At 36.5% G+C, this 16,301-nt stretch overlaps 1 non-coding gene across 1 annotated transcript; it reads right to left on the reverse strand.

The window, feature by feature from the left end:
• Window positions 1-7,951: 7,951 nt before the first annotated feature.
• LOC114046630 lies at window positions 7,952-8,058 on the reverse strand. The gene has a single exon (XR_003569534.1). It is a non-coding gene; the product is annotated as a U6 spliceosomal RNA (small nuclear RNA).
• Window positions 8,059-16,301: the final 8,243 nt, after the last annotated feature.

Genomic DNA, 16,301 nt, shown 5'->3' on the forward strand with positions numbered 1-16,301 from the left:
TTGCCCAGGGCTATGCTGAAGCACATGGTGCTTCTCAGGTATAGAGTCTGTTCATTCCCCTGGCTATGCTGAGGCATGTGGGGGGTCCTAGTGTTGGCATTTGCTTGCTCCACTGCACTGCGGCTCAGGATCTACCACTGATTTGCTGGGGTGAGGCTTGCTGCTGGATTGCTGGGATACTTCCTGTCCTGGACTGTGTTCCTCCTTTATCTGAGTAAGACAGACCTTTCTTGCTGATCTTCAGGTTTCTTGGGCTTAAAGATTGTTTCACTGTTTTTTTTCTACTGTTCCAGAATTTAATTTGGAGTGCTATTTTATGGTTGTTTGGAGGTGAATATAGGAGAGTTATGGTTCCTAACTGCTTACTCCACCATCTTGGCTCCCGGAAGTGACTCTTCTAGGAGAGGCATTCTTAACCAAACAAGGGATAGAGGCAGTTAGAGAAGATAAAATAGATAACTTTGATTACATGAAACTGAAAAGCTTCTGCACGTACTAAAAATTAATGTACTATATATACACATACATATATGTATATATACATATTTACATGTATTTATATGTGTAACTGTTCATTGAAAGCACTTTTATGTAATAATGTTGTCCCCTTCATAAAGGGATATCAATTAAGTTGTCATGACTGTCATAAAATTATTGCAGTACCTCAGTGTTCATTCCTGTTATCTATGTATCTTACTAAATGAAGTAGTTGTTAATGCCTTTATATTTTCCATTGAATGTACACTGCAGAACAGAAGTAGGAGTTATGTGTTTACCATTTGAGTCTTGCAGCACTAAAGATATTTTGAATGATGTTGTTATAATGGCAGTTTTTGTATGAAAAGAGCCTTAAGTAGAATATCGTTTTTGAGATCAAACTCCACACTCACACAAAGTTGGCCACATTGCAATAAACCTTGTGGCTTGTTAAAAAAAATTAATGTACCTTGAAGAAAGATAGTGGTTGAGTGGTGTGTTGGGGAATCTTTGTGTCAAATTTTTCTGAAAAGTGTTTGGCATCCATGATATATAAAGTTAATATATATGTATGTGCACATTTGGTATATACATATACACATATTTGTATTATGTGTGTATGTGTACATATACACATACATATACATTTATATACATATACATACATACATATATACACACATTCCCCAATAGATAAGTGGTTAAATAATATGAACAAACAGTTGTTAAGAAGACTTACAAATTAGTAACAACCATATTAAAGAATGTTTGAAATCACTAAAAAAGAAATGCAAATCAAAACAATCCAAAGGTTTCACCTCACACTGTAAAAGTTGTCAAAGATGACAAAAGATGGGAGTAGTCAATGCTGGAAAGGTTTGGGGAAAATTAACACACCAGCACATTGTTGTTAGAGCTGTGAATCATTATGATCATTTTGTAAAGAAATTTGTATGCAAATAAATTGATTAAAATGCCCATTTTGACCCATTACTTCTACTGCAAGGAAACCACAAATAAGATCCCCATACATGACAAAATATTTACAGCAAGACTTTTTCTAACAACAAAAGATTGGACAGAAAGTAGATACCATTGATTGGGGGAATGGCTAAAGAAATTATAGTTAGTGAATGTAACTGAATATTACTATGCTTTAAGAAATACCTGATGTGATGAGTTCAGAGAAGCATGGAAAAACCTGTACGGAGTTATGCAGAATGAAGTAAGCATAGCAAAGCAAACAATATATACAACAAATATACCAATGTAAATGGAAAGAACAACAACAAAAAACCAAAAGTATATATTGTAACATTATAAAGAACAAGCATGTTTCAAAAGAGGATATATGTGACCTTCTTAGATGACTTAAAAGGAAAGAAACAGTCTCATAATAAAATTATAATAAAAAAGGGATAGATTATTTTAATTAAAAAATGAAGGACATGCCAGACACCACCGCTAGGACCCCAGCTCAGCACCAGGTAGGCTGCCAGACCCCTATGGCATCCAGCAGCACCAGCCAACCTCCACCCCCCAGCATAGCACCAGACATGAAGGTCCCCATGGACCTTAGGGCAACCTCAGTGCAGCATCAGGTAAACAGCTAGGGCCTGCAACCTCTGGCACAACAAACCTGAGGGAGAGCCCCTTCCACTCTGGGAGCAGAGATCAGATTTAAAAAAAAAGAAACATCTCACCCCCTGTTCCCTCCAAAAAAAGATGAACAAAAAACAACAAAAACCCTGACCATAGAAAGTTATTATGATGACAGGGAAGACCAAGACACAAACTCAGAAGAGGACAACAATGTCAAAATACCTATGGGCAGAACTGAAAAGAAAAATGGGAAGTGGTCTCAAGCCCAGAAAGACTCATGGAAGAGCTCAAAAAGGAGAGGTAGAAGAAAAATTGGAAAAGAAATGAGATTGATGCAAGAGAATTATGAAAAAAAGAATCAACAGCTTGGAAAAAGAAAACAACTCCTTAAAAAATAGAATTGGCCAAATGGAATAGGAGATACAAAATCCACTGAAGAAAACAACTCCTTAAAAAGTAGAATTAGCTAAATGGAAAAGAAAATACAAAAGCTAATTGAGGAAAACAACACCTTAAAAGTTAGAATTAGGCAAGTGGAAGCTAATGACTCTATGACACATCACGAATCAGTCAAACAAATTCAAAAGAATGAAAAAAATGAAAGAAAGTATAAAATTCCTTGTGGGAAAAACAACTGACCTGAAAAATAGATCCAGGAGAGACAATATCACAATTATTGGACTACTTGAAAGCCATAATCAAAAGAAGGACCTGGACAGCATCTTTCAAGAAATTATCAATGAAACCGGTTATGATTTCTTGGAACCAGAGAGCAAAATGGGCACTGAAATAATCCCTGATCACCTCAGGAAAGATATCCCAAAATAAAAAACCCCAAAGAACATTATAGCCAAATATGAGAACTATTAGGCCAAGGAAAAATACTACAAGTGGCCAGAAAGAAACAATTCAAGTATTAGGGAGTCACAATCAGTATCACACAGGACTTGGCAACTGCAACATTAAAGGATTAGACATCATGGAACACGTAGGGCAAAGGAGCTAGGACTACAACGAAGAATCACTTACCTGGCAAAAATTAAGTATATTACATCACACAAAAAATAGTCATTCAACAAAACAGAAGGATTTCAAGCTTTCGTAAGGAGAAGACCAGAACTAAACTAAAAATTTGACATCCATTATCAAGACCCAAGAGAAGCATAAATAGGTAAAAAGGGAAAAGAAAATATAAGGTATTCAATAAAGCTAAACTGTTTACATCTTTGCATGGGAAGATGATACTTATAATTTGTATCACTGACAGTACAGATAGAAGGAATATACACAGACAGAGGGTGTGGGTATAAGGTGAATTTGAGGGAATGACATTAAAAAAATTAAAGGATGAGACAGAAGAGTACAATGGATGCAGAAGCAAGGGAGAGGTAGAATAGGGTAAATTATGTCACATGAAGAGGCAAGAAGGAATTATTACAGTGGAGAGAAAGATGGGGGGGCAATGGGTATTGTTTAAACCTTACTCTTATCAGTATTGACTCAAAGAGGGAATGATATACAGAATCAGTTGAATATAGAAATCTGTCTTACCAGACTGGGAAGTAAGAGGGGAGGAGATTAAGTAAAGAGGGTGAGTAGGGACTGACAGAAGGGATGGCAGATCAAGGGAGGTGATAGAAGAAAAAACTGGTGATGTGGGAAAGGGTGAAAGGAGAGAGAGTACAAACAGGAGGAAGAAAATGATGGAGGGAAATACACAGGTAGTAATCATAACTGTGAATATGACTGGGATGAACTCTCCTATAAAATGGAAGCAGATAGCAGAGTGGATCAAAAACCAGAATCCTGCAATACGTTGCTTACAAGAAACACACTTAAAGCAGAGAGACACACACAGAATAAAGGTAAGGGACTAGAGCAATATGTATTATGCTTGAGCTGAAGTAAAAAATAGTGGGAGTAGTAATCCTGATCTCAGACAAAGTAAAAGCAAAAATAGACTTGCTAAAAGGTACCATAGACAATGAAGCAATCAGATTAGAAGAGCAAGGAATAGTCTACCTGAAAGATCTATGGGGAGCGGAAGAATTCATGACCAAATGAGATAGAGAACATTACAAAGTATAGAATGAATGCTTTTGATCATTTTAAATTGAAAAGCTTTTGTACAAACAAAACCAATACAACCAAGATTAGAAGGAAAGCAGAAAGCTGGGGAACAATCTTTATAGCAAGTGTCTTTGATAAAGTCTTCATTTCTTAAATATATAGAGAACTGAGTCAAATTTATGACAATACAAGTCATTCCATAAATGGTCAAAGGATATGAACAGGCAGTTTTCAAATGAAGAAATCAAAGCTATATATAGGCATATAAAGAAGTGCTCTAAATCATGTTTGATTAGAGAAATGCAAATTAAAACAACTCTGAGGTCCCACCTCACACCTATCAGATTGCCTAATATGACAAAAAAAAAGGAAAATGATAAATGTTGGAGAGAATGTGGGAAAATTGTGACACTAATGCACTGTTGGTGGAGTTGAGAACTGATCCAACCATTCTGGAGAGCAATTTGGAACTATATTCATAGGACTACAAAACTGTGCATACCCTTTGATCCAGCAATACCACTACTAGGTCTGTATCCCAAAAAGATCATAAAAATGAGAAAAGGAGCTACATATTTATAGCAGCCCTATTTATGGTGGCAAAATATTAGAAATTGTGGAGATGCTCATCAATTGGGGAATGGTTGAACAAGCAGTGCTATATGAATGTAATATAATACTACTGTGCAATAAGAAATGATGAACAGGCAGATTTCAGAAAAACCTGGAAAAATTTGTATGAACCGATGCAAAGTAAAATGAGCGGAACCAGGAAAACACAGTAACATCATGTGATGATCAACTATGAATGACTCAGCTCTTTTCAGCAACACAATGATCCAAGACAAATACAAAAGACTCACGAAGGAAAATGCTATCCATTTCCAGATAAAGTACTGATGGACTCTGAATGCAGATCAAAGTATACTTTTTCACTTTATTCTTTTTTTGTGTTTTTTTCTTTTTATCTATTTCTTCTTCCCTAACTTAGATGAATATGGAAATATGTTTTACATGATAGCATCTGTATAAATTATATAAAACTGCCTACCATTTTCAGAAGAGGGGAGGGGAGAAAGGGAGGGAGAAAAATTTGGAATTCAAACTCTTGTAAAAAATGAATGCTAAAAATTTTCTTGATATGTGATTGTGGGGAAAAATGAAATACCATTTAAAGCAAAAAAAAATTTAAAATGTGAGAGTCACATAAAGCTTCACAAAAGACTCCCTGATGGGCTCATATTTTTTTAAAAAAATGACAAAAAGGTGGAAAAAAGAACAAATCATGACATACTAACTATTTTTTGGGACAGTTACTTGACTGATATATCGGACACATAATATTTCTTCATTTCAGCAAGGCAGTTGACAAAGTGTCACATGATATTCTTATGTTTAAGAGATAAATGTGGAGGCAGCTAGGTGGTGCAGTGGATAGAGCAATGGCCCTGGATTTGGGAGGATCTGAGTTCAAATCTGGCCTCAGACACTTGAGGATTCCTAGCTGTGTGACCCTGGGCAAATCACTTAACTCCATTGCCTAGCCCCCCCCCCAAAAAGAGATAAATGTGGTCTAGATCATAATATAATTAGGTGAATAAATAATTGGTTGAAGAACTTTCTAAAAGATTAATTGATGGATTTTAAAATGGAGAGGGGATCTATTATGGCTTGTTAGAGAGTTCTATGCTTGGATCTAACCTAACATTAAAAATGAAATTAAAACCTATCATTAAGATATAATAATAGATGGAAGTTATATAGTGCTTTAAGGTTTACAAAGTGCTTTTCAGATATCTCATTTTATTCTCATAACAACCCTTTAAGATAGATGCTATTATTATCTGCATTTTACAGATGAGGCCAAGGAGACAGATTAAGTGACTTGCCTAAGGACACAGTTAATAAGTGTCTGAGGCAGGATTTGAACTCAGGTTTTCATGACTCCAGGTCCAGCACTCTATCAAATATGCCACCTAATGGCCATGACACAAAGCTGGAGGGAGAGCTATGAGATAGGATAGTAGAATAAAATTGAAAAAAAAAAAAGTCTGAACAGACTGGAAAGATGGAACCAAAACTTACAATATACAATTTTATAGTCCTATGTTTTTTGAAGTCCTATGTTTAAGTTCAAAACAAATCAACTGAATAAGTACAGGATGGAGGTGGGGGAACGTGGCTTGACATCAGTTTATATGAAATGGACGTGAGAGTGAGTGTACCATTAACTTAGTGAAAACTCAGCAGGAGACCCCAAGTAAGGTAGCAGCCCAAAGAGCAAATACAAACCTGGGCTAAATGAATAAAAGCACACAAAAGAACACAACAAAAGAGCTAATAGTCCTGTTGTACTCTTTTCTAGTCAGATCACATCTGGAGCACTAAGCTCAATTCTTGATTCCATATTTTAAAAGTGACACTGACAAAATGAAATGCAGTAGGAAGAGAATGACCAAAATGAAGGATCTGCAACCTATGCCAAATTAGAAATCGATGGTTTAGCCTGGCAAGAAGAAGATGAGGAAGGAACATCAAATGCATTTAAGTGTTCCAAGCCCTAGCCTGTGGAAGGATGACACATTCTGTGTAGAACAAGAAAGAAGTAGAACCACTGGGCGAAAGTTACAGGATATCAGTGTTTAAATCAACATAAAAAAGACCTTCCTTTCTTAAATAAAATTTCATTGATATCTGTTGTTCTTACATTATGACATTTAAAGGTACTACTTAATCAGAAATTATGAGCAACTTAAAAAAATAGATAAATCTTGAATAAAGCCCCTTAGGCAGGCAGAAGGAGGTGAGAAGTTAAAACACATTACCTGCTTCAGCAGATCTGGAATCACAAACACTCTAGCAGCCTTCACTCTGCTCTAGTCACACCCCTTCTTAGGGATCTGAATATTCTAAGGCAGATTGAGTCTTTTGCCAGATGCCCTAATACCCCAGTTTTAGTCCTTATTTAAAATGTGCACCTCAAACTGTCTCTTCCATCACTCACTCCTTTATCAGCTCTGATCCTACCAAGTTATTTTCAATCATCTTTCTCTCCCTCTTTCTCTCAATAATTTCTCTTCTGATGAGAGGTGCAATACATCTTCTTGAGACTATATTTCCCAGAATTCATACAACTAAGTCTCAAAGTCTCTCCTTGCTTGCAGAGATTCTATCTTTAATACCTACCTGCATACCTTCCAACATATATGAACTTCTATGGCTGGTAACATACACCTATATCTATCTACATACGTACACACAGAAAACCCATATATGGATATACATATAAGACATTTATATAATACATTATATTGTATCATATCATATCATATATTATAAACATTTATAATATATTACACAACATATATTATACATAATTGTTCATAGTTGTATTTGTATAAATATTTTGCATGTCTTGTAGTTTGACTTCTGGATATTTTCTTTCTATCTCTTCCTTCTGGTTTTGTTAAAAATATACAGACGTTTTGTGGATCTATTTTATTTCTTCTACTTTAATGAATCTGTAGTCTCAACTTGTTTGCTGACTCTCTGGTGTTTTCTAAGTAAATCATTATATTATCCCCACATAGAGATAAATTGGGCTTTATTTCACCTATAATTATTCCCTTAATTTCTATTTCTCAACTTATTGCTATTTGTAGATTGAGTTTCTTCACAGGGATTTGTCTATGCTAATAAAGTCATAAGTCCAGAACCCTGCCTCCCCCCAAATTCCATAGTTAACATTTCAATATAGCTATTTGTCAGCCAATAGTTTATCTTACTTCAACCCTATTCTGAGAAAAAAATGAAATGCTTCACAAATTTGCACGTCATCTTTGTTTAGGTCCTCCACTAATTTTCTCTAAATCATTTCAGTTTTAGTATATAGCCCCTTATAATTTAGCAATTTATATATTCAATAACAATAGAAAATATAGCTAGATTTATTTTATCAGTGATGAATTAACTTGGAGAGTTAATTAAAAAAAAACCTCATATAATGACCAAGTTGGGGTTTACCTAATTTGTGCTTGTCAGTCTATAGGCTATTTGAAAGATGACATCTCAGAGATGTCATATTAGTCCAAATCAAGGAATGCAGTTTTTAACCTGGAGGGTAAATCACTAATAGAGATGTCAAATCTCCTCTCTACTCTTCCAATTCAGTGAGCTTGACAACAGCAGCTGTTTGGGTGAAAGGGTTCAGAGAAATTCACTTATCTTGATGGCTTCCTTCAAATTATAGTAGGAGAGGGGACTGAAAGAAACAACATACTTTTTTATGAAGATAAAGTTTCATCCTTTGACAATATGGGATGTACTTCTTGAAATAGGAAAAGGAAAAAGGATTTAGTTTTGCTTCTAAGTTGAAATGACAGTGTAGGAGTGATATTGGTGGTATTTTCCATTGCGTCACTTTAGATATTTGGCCGTTGTCTTCAAGTCAACATCCCAAATGGAATTTTGAAGACTTAGAGAAAGCTCTCAAGAAAACTTTCTTAGCTGTGGAATTTAGGTACTGAATGCACTAATGAAACATTTGTTTAGATTTAGGAGCTTTAACTTTTTAGTTGTTTAGCTTTTTATTTTGATGTGGAAAAGAAATGGAGATTCTCAGAATAATTTTTGAGAATTACTTTTAAGATATAGTGTCAAGCTTCTAGACTAAATAACTTATTTTAACCTTTACATGATTGAAAAGGAAAAAAAAAACAATTCTGCCTCCTCCCTGCTTGACATACTCTTTTTGGTCCTAGGCAGCAGCTAGATGGGACAATGGATAGAGTACTGGGCCTGTGGTCAGGAAGACTTATCTTCCTGAGTACAAATCTGGCTTCAGAAATTTTCTAGCTATGTGATCCTGAGCAAGTTACTTAAATCTGTTTGCCTCAGTTTCCTCATCTGTAAAGTGAGCTGGAGAAGGAAACGGCAAACTACTCCAGGATCTTTGCCAAGAAAAGCCAAAATGGGGTAACAACTGAACAGGAGCAACAATAAAGCCACAAAGTCCAGATCTTATTTATTTGCAGAGAGCTTCTATGAGAAAGAGTATGGTATAGTAGAGAAGGCTAGCCCTGGAGTTCAGAAGGCAGGGACCATAGGTCAAATCCTGTCTCTGACACATATTGGCTATTTGGCCTTTCTGGTAAGTGACATACCTTCACAGTTCTCAAACTTCCTCTTTAAGACCAAAAGCTCCAGATGAGTTGATGATCTCCATTAGTGGAAGGACTTTGCATTTTGGAAGTTAACACATGAAATCTTAGGTCTTGACTTAAAAAAAAAAACATTTTATTAATGTAAGAGTTGAACATGGATGATGTTGGAATTTGTTTCGCTTAACTATGGATATTTAATACAAAAGCTGAGTTGAGAGGGAGAGAAAAATCCTTGTTAATTGAAAAATAAAGTAAAATGAATAAGTAAAGAGAGTTCACCAATTTTAGTCATTCATTCCTTCACAACTATTGTGGTATAATGAAAGGACTCCATTGGATTTGGAATAAACTCTGCCACCAATTATCTCAGTGATCTACATCAAGTCACAGGATCGCGCATTTAGATTTGGAAGGATTTAGAAAATGAAGGGATTGATAATTTCTAAAGATTCTTCTTGCCTGAATGTCCTATGACTTTTAAAAGTACTTTTTGAATTTCTGTTATGTGTGAGGGATACAAAGAAGTATACTATTTAGTTCCTGACTTTAAAAGAAGTTATCTTTTAGCTGGGAAGCTAGGACATACCTGAAGGAAAACACAGAAACAAAACAATGGTACAAAAGCAATCCCAAAGCAATTTCTGATTGAATGCAGAATGAATGTAAAACGATTGTGAAGTAGTATTTTAGGAAGGGTATCGACAATTTGGGAGGCTTGCCAAGAAAGGTGTTCGGGGCTTGGAGAACATGCCATGACAGGTCACAAGTTCCTGGTTAAAGCCCAGTGCAAGTGAGTCCAAAGTTCTGAAGTCTGAGGCTTGAGGCCCATGTGGCTTCATGTGGGGCTTGGCTCTATTCCATGCCCACAGACAAAACATTTGGAGTCAAAGCACATTGGCTGTATCAGCCCAAACCTGATACCCACTTATGGTAGGTCAGGAGAATAATAGCCCTGTCTGAAGGACTATAAATCAATACTCTCAGGATTGAGACATGGAAAAGTGTTGAAGTGTACACTCAAATTGTGTTTTCAAAGAAGAACCTAGTACATGATCCATCATTTAAGTAGGAAAGTGAAGAGGCTGATGAGAGTTTTAAAAAAGTAGCTAGGTACATAAAATTAAAGGGTTAAAATTAGATCTCCTGAAGAAAGGATAAAGGAACTGTGATTTAAATCTAGGGTAGAAAAGGATGATTATGTATTTTATGATTGTCTTCTTGTAAGTATCATGGAATAGTGAAAAAGAGCACTGGGTTTGGTATCAGAAAATGACCTGGGTTTGAATAACAGTTTCAACATTAACTAGCTGTGTAACCCTGGGCAAGTCACCCCTTCCTCCAGTCTCTTTGCCTCAGTTTCCTCATCTGTGAAATGGGGAAAATAATGCATGCTTCCTACATTGCTGTTTTGTTGGAAATAAACTGTTTTGTAAGCATTAAATTGTTCTAGGTGTTGCTTGTTAAGTTTATGACAGATTAATAAATAGATTGATGATTGAAACTCCTCACTACATTGTTTCTTCCCCTAGACTGTCTAACTTATTAGTTCTGACTTTCTTCTTCTAAGTGGAATCCCCTGTGATTTTGTACCATTGTCCCATCCAGCTAACAGATACATCCATGGGCCAACAGAATCTTCTGGGTGGACACCTCTTACTTTTTCAATCACTATTCTCTTTCCAGGGTAATGAATCACAGATATGATTGAGTCCCTTTTCCACAGAGGCTATATCCCGAAGGGTAAGTGTTATTACATTATAATTTTTTAAATTCATAAATAAAATTCTTGAAATCATAATGTTCTGTCACCCAATTGGTCAAGGTTATTGCACCTAAATGATGTTGCTTGAAAGTGAGTCAGTGTCCTAGAACATCTTTCAATGCTTTCTTCCCTCCCATGAGTCTATCCATAATTTTAGGGATCCATTAGAGGTTGACTTCATTCATTTGGAAGTCACTTTATTCCTTGCTCAGGCAATGAAAAAAACATTCCATCCTAATTACAGAATATCCCTCTCATGGTGTACAATTTGGAAACTTTCATGCCTTGCCTTTCATTTAATAATGACAGCATGTCAATTACCCTACAGGGTATGGAGGGTCTCATGCATTTCTAAGGGTCTAACGGGAAAAAAACTGGAATGGGAGTCAGAAGACAGAGTTCTCCTCCTAACTGATATATTGCATGACCTTGAACAAATTTCTTCTCCTTTTGCCTAGTTTTTTTTCCCATATATTCCTGAGCTTCCTTGCCCCATTAAAACAAAAACAAAAAAAAAAAAGATCACAAACTAGCAGTGGGAGAAAAGCTGCTTATGTGGATAAAGAACCAAAAATATTTCCTGCTATAAAATGTGAAATGGGGGTAGGTAGGAGGAGACTATTGTTAAACAGGTTTCTCCATATTCAGGAGCCAAGTACTTTTGGAGGCAGCTTCAAGCTGCACATGTTGGTGGGAAAGAAAGCAGATCATTTTAGAGCCTTTTGACATAATATGGGGCCCCATGTTTGGAAAAGAGCTTCATGCTTCCCTCTGAAAAGAGCCTAATGCTTCTGCGAATGACACAATTAAAAAGAAGCTTCCGCAAATGACTTAATCTGGGCCATTGCTGAGAGAAGTTCAGAAAGGAGAATTCATTCAGAAGGCTCATGTGGTAGTGAGTAAGGGGGAGGGTTTTTTTTAAAAGATGAATCTCAGCATTAGAGATGGAGATTGGGTAACCACAGATGGCAGAGAAGCAGACCCAAATCTGGCTCATACAGCCCTCCCCAGAAACACAGGGCAAAAACCTGCAAGTAAAATTTGGCTTTGGGTAAGAAAAAGAAAGACATGTGAGAGTGAGGGTTTCTTCTTTATTGGAGAAAACGAGAAAGGTTCATGAAGTTTGGTTTTGATGACATGGTGTAGTAAAAATATATGAGTTTTAGTGTAGTGTCAAAAGGCCTGGGTTCTAATTTCCCTCTGTATTCAAAGAAAAGTAAACAGAGAGTAAAAGACTGGACTGTGCTGCAGCCAGCTCAACCTGGCTCAGAACCAGTTGTTAAATTTTCAGTGTATTTATAATTTAGAAATTGGCAAACACTGTAAATCAGTGCTTGATTTATTGTCTTGTTGATTTTGAGACTCAAGAAAGTGATTGAGTAAATGTTAATAATGCAGATTAAATTTTAAAAGTATGTTAAGCTCATAATTCTCACAACTCTGGAAAGCTGGTCATTAAACATTTACCAGTATACCCCTGGAGAGGGTACATCCCTCCCTGCCTTTGATGAGTTCCAGTCACTTAGCCCAGATACCTTACATCTCAGGATAGTATGTCACTGCTGAACCACTGCCGACAATCTCTAAAAGATCATGGAAAACTTGAAAGGTAATGTAGGAATGGATGATGGAAAATGTCCTAATATTCAGAAAGGCTATATGCCAGTAAACTTGTTTTATATTCCTAGCAAAATTCAAGAATGACTTTTTAAAAGGATGAGTTAATAAACATCTAAAAAAGAAAGTAGTGATTGTTTAAAAAAAAACATAACTTCATCAAGAACAGGTAATGCTAATTTAAACTTATTTCCTAGGCTAAATGATCTGGGGAATTCTCAAATACTTGAATACTGGTTTTATGTCACCCTCTTTCCACTCCTAGGCCCCCAACAAATCTCTTCTCCAGGCTAATCATCCTCAGTTCCTTCAGTCATTTCTTATATGGCATTGACTCAAGGTCCTTTACCATCCTGGTTGCTTCACTCTTAAAATGTTGTACTCAGGACTGAACACACTACTCCAGATGAGGTCTGATGAGGGCAGAAGACAGTGGAACTATTACCTTCTTCTTCCTAGAAACTCTACCTCTCTTAATGTAGCCCAAGGAGGTTTTTTTTTTTGGTTGCCACATCACCCTGCTATCTCATATTGAGTTTGCAGTCCATTAGCAACCTTTACATATTTTTTCGGCAAATTATTGTCTAATAATTCCTCCCTCACCTTATACTTTTGAAGTTGATGTTTGGTAGGCTAATTAATAGGGATACATGTAAATTCTTGAATGAGGTTTTAAAATCTATTTGATAAGTATAAGATGGAAAAGATGTTGCTATGTAGCAGTTTATCTGAAAAAATGAGCATTTTAAAGATTGCAAGCTCCAAATGAATCAATGGAATCATATGGGAACCAAAAAACAAAAACACAAAAAAACAAACCAATGTGGTCTTTCACAAAAGTTAAAATAAGTAAGCATCGGTATATATGGGAGAGGTCACTGTCTTGGAGTTCTTTCTTGTCTTTAGAGATGCCTAAAATTAGTTCTGCATCTTTTCAGAAAGCCTCCTAGTTATATCAAGTAATACTTAAAGACCCAAGATTTCATTTAAGAATGGAATGTGATGGAGGGACCTCTGAAAAGTCAACCACCAGGATAAGCATGCTGCATCAGATAGAATATGGGATTTGGAGTCAGGAGATCTATGGTGTGATATTCACCATCTGATTGATTACCCACACCAATGAGTTTATATATACATGTATACATATATGTATGTGTGTATATATGCACATGTATATATGTGTATATAGACATATATATGCACATGTATATATGTGTATATAGACATATATATATATATACACACAGACACACATACATACACAAACACACATATATATATATATGTATATGTGTGTTACCTCTGGACTCCCAAAACACCTTTAGGGTGATGTCTTATATAAGAAATTCAACTGAAACTTTCTATGAAAAGTCTTCTCATCACAAACAGATCCCTTACCCAAACACTAACCCCTTGCTACATGTGCATATATACATTTACCTTCTGGTTAGTACTCTTAGGAAGACATATAAAGACGCTCCTACATTAGGGACATTTCTCCTCCAGAGACCTAGAGAATTCTGGTGCTCTCCTACCATGTTTCAGAGGTCTACCTGGGACTTATTTTAACTTTGAATCATTTAAGCTGCCTTGTGGTCCAAAAGTTGGAAAACTTAGTTAAACCCAGCAGCACCGGTAGCAAGGCTTATTCATCCTTAAATATCTTCAGAAGCACCAGCCACATTCTCCCCTAAAATGATGGGGCAGGGCAGCCCACCTGTGGCCTGTCTGCTGCTCTTTGCCCGAGTGCTGAGCCAGCCAGCTACTCTGCCATGACCACTGGCCATGGTGCCCACCTGTTCATTTCCATATTCTTATCTGTATCCATATGGTGAACATAAGGGCACACAGCACTTAAATGTACTGGGAGACAGACAATAACTTAGCTAGTTTTCAGAAAGTCAGTCAAGCTAAATAATGGTAGTGGGAGAAATCTTAGGAGTATAAGGTCTGGTAAAGTTTGGGGAATATGAATACAAAACACTGAAACCTTCCACCTCTGCTGATGTAAGGATCATCGAGAAAGAGCACGGCGTCGTGGAAAGAATGCTGGACCTGGAGTCGGAAACACCTGGGTTTGAATCCTACCTTGGATGCTTGCTAACTGCATGATTCTGAGTGAGGCACTTCATTATTTTGGTCCTCAGTTTCCTTATTCTGTGAAATGAGGGAATTGGACTTGATAGTCTTTAAGGTCCCTTCCATTTCTAAACCTATGGTCTTGCGATTTAATGATTATATAACGAAGCTTCCCAGAGGCAGAAAAATAATTCTGGACCTATTCTTAATATTTATCAACAGGAGGAAGAGAGAGCGATGCTGGAAACAAAATTCAGGATGTCTCAAAAAGTCTATGCATACATGCGTATGTGCGTATGTATAGGTATGATATAAACTCATATACATACGCATATATACATGTATATATATGTTTTATATGTATGCATACCATACCATTTACACATAAAGGCATTTTCTATATATACACACGTATGTGTATATGAATGTGTGTGTATAAGACGGAAGGCGGAAGAAGGAGAGAGAGAGACAGAGAGAGAGAGGAGGAGAGAGGAGGAGACATAGGGGAGGGGAGGAGAGGAGAGGAGAGGAGAGGAGAGAAAGAAATGGTACAAGGGTAGAAATGACAGGACTATGGTGCTGATTAAAATCTTTGGGTGGATAGAAGCTGGTATATTTTATTATTATGAGGTTATTCCTATATCATGTTAATTATGCGTCAGTCTTAAAAAAATGCCATAAAATGCCTTGTTTTTGTTCTGTGTGTGGTTCGAGAATATAGCAACCAGCATAAATCCAGAAGGAAATCTTTGTGCCACTATAAAGACAACTGTGTTGAACTGGAAACTTTCCCAGAGGAAGACTTGTATGAACTGGCCCAGGGCAAAGAAAGCAGCAACAGGAGAATAATATTGTAGAGGCAGCCAGGTGGTGCAGTGAATAGCGCACTAGGCCTGGGGTCAAGAAGAACTCAGTTCAAATATGACATTACCAGCTGTGTGAACCTGGGCAAGTCACTTAACTTCTGTTTCCCTCAGTTTCCTCAAATGAGCATGATAATAGCATTTACCTCACAGAGTTGCTGTGCAGATCAGATGAGATAGTATTTCTATGGCAGTTAGCACAGTACTTGGTGTATAGTAAGCACTTAATAAATATTAATTCCTCCTTCCCTCTAATAACTACAATAGTCTAAACAAAGACAATGCTGAAAGGTAACACAACTCAGATCAAATACAAAGAAGAATGAAGTAAAAATATGCAGCCTTTCTTTCTCCTACAAAATGGCAGGTTACTATAGTGGAAACATGAACATGATTTCAGCTACAATCTACGTATTAGACTATTTTGTTTAATTGCTTTTACATGAACATGGGAAGATATTATCAGAAGGGGAAAGTGGAAACTAAATTGTTCACTGGGAAATGACTTAGCCATCAAAGCAAAATGTATTAATAACAAAGAAGGATGCTTCTCAGAGAACTTTAAGTATGTTCTAGTGCTATATTCCAGGTTTCTTTGCTATAAGCCCAATCAAGAGTTGATTGAAATTAGTTGAGTAAAACTGGATGTAATTCACGGTGGAATAG

The sequence above is a fragment of the Vombatus ursinus genome, unplaced genomic scaffold (genome assembly GCF_900497805.2).
Source record: "Vombatus ursinus unplaced genomic scaffold, bare-nosed wombat genome assembly UNPS02014784.1, whole genome shotgun sequence".
Classification (NCBI taxonomy): domain Eukaryota; kingdom Metazoa; phylum Chordata; class Mammalia; order Diprotodontia; family Vombatidae; genus Vombatus; species Vombatus ursinus.